Below are 1379 nucleotides of genomic sequence, written 5' to 3'. Positions count from 1 at the left end.
AGACGACAACAGAGCTGCAAAATTGTTCACTATTCATATTTTTTTTTCACCGTTTCACTAGTACTGTACTGTACAATTGTCATCGAACGATTTTCCACACACATGTAGCTAGGTTGTCTAGATCGTGTCGAGCTGTGCAGCGTCGACGTGCATCCTGCACGGCCGCCGGCTCCTCGGGTCGGGCCTGCGGCGCGAACGGCTCCTGTCTGCAGGTGGGGCACGTCTGGCGCGCGGAGAGCCATCGGTCAATGCACCGGACGTGGAAGCCGTGGTGGCAGCGCGGCAACACGCGGACGCGCTCGCCCTGCTTCATGTCGGCGAGGCAGATGGCGCACTCGGTGGAGCAGCACACGGCGAGCTCGATCTCCGCCGAGTACTCCATCGTCGGGATCGCCCGGATGGCGGCGCCCTTGCCCGCCCGCTTCTTCTTGCCGCCGGCGCCGGCGGCGGCGTGCAGCACGGTGCTCTCCAGGCCGCCGGCCTCTGCGTCGCTGGGGACCTCCGCCGGGCCGTAGCACACGCGCCGCGTGACGCGGCACGCGCACTGGACGAACGCGCGGACCACGAGCGCCACGACGAGGACGCAGAGGAGCAGCGACAGGATCGAGATCACCGTTGCGTCCACGGAGCCGAAGGGGCTCGAGGGCGGCGTCTGCCCCGACGGGCCGGGCGCCGCCACCGCCGGCGTCGCCGCGGCGTGCGACAGAAGCCTCCTGGCATGCACGTGTCCCATGTCCATCGTAGCAACCTGTGCTGTGTGTATGCGTGCGTGTTTTTTTCGACAAGCGGGAGAGTTCTCTTGTGGCGCGGCGAGGAGCCGCTTATATAGCAGCTGAAGGGGGCAATGTGCATGGCATTTTCTTTCAAAATATTTCGTGTCGCCATCGCAGTAGTGGGCCTTGTGTATGCTGCAGGCGATCGATCGATGATGGAGATGTTTCGTGGAATGTGGAGCAGCCGAGTCACTAAGGGAGATAAGAAAGATGCACTTCGCTCGGTGGTGATTCCGAACGGGCGGCAAAATCCAGGGAAGCTGTTGACTAGAACACTGAAAATGCTTTCTTACTGTGCGTATTGGAGCATCGGTCAGACCACTGTAACACCTTCAGAGGCCACACCTCAAATCACACGCAGAGCTAGTATTTACCTCACTATTACCTCCTTTCAAGCCAATATCGTTACTATGCGTATGGGAGCATCGGCCATGCATGGGCATGGCCCATGGTTTTCATGTAAACCAAGTAGGGCACCTTGCGTAGTAGTGCAGGGTGGTTAGTGTGGCGAGAGTGCTACAGTGTCGCTGTCTCAAGCGAAAAGCACAAGTTCTCAAACATTCTCAGGGTTTAATTTGATGCAAACCACTATGCTTCAGTGCATCT

The 1379-nt window shown here is 58.9% G+C and overlaps 1 pseudogene; it reads right to left on the bottom strand.

Annotated features, from left to right (window-relative positions):
• Positions 1-19: 19 nt before the first annotated feature.
• Positions 20-773, bottom strand: LOC119345588 (annotated as a pseudogene).
• Positions 774-1379: the final 606 nt, after the last annotated feature.

Source organism: Triticum dicoccoides, unplaced genomic scaffold (genome assembly GCF_002162155.2).
Source record: "Triticum dicoccoides isolate Atlit2015 ecotype Zavitan unplaced genomic scaffold, WEW_v2.0 scaffold25419, whole genome shotgun sequence".
Lineage (NCBI taxonomy): Eukaryota > Viridiplantae > Streptophyta > Magnoliopsida > Poales > Poaceae > Triticum > Triticum dicoccoides.
Note: the sequence above shows the minus strand (reverse complement) of the source record. Positions and strands in the feature narration are given on the sequence as shown.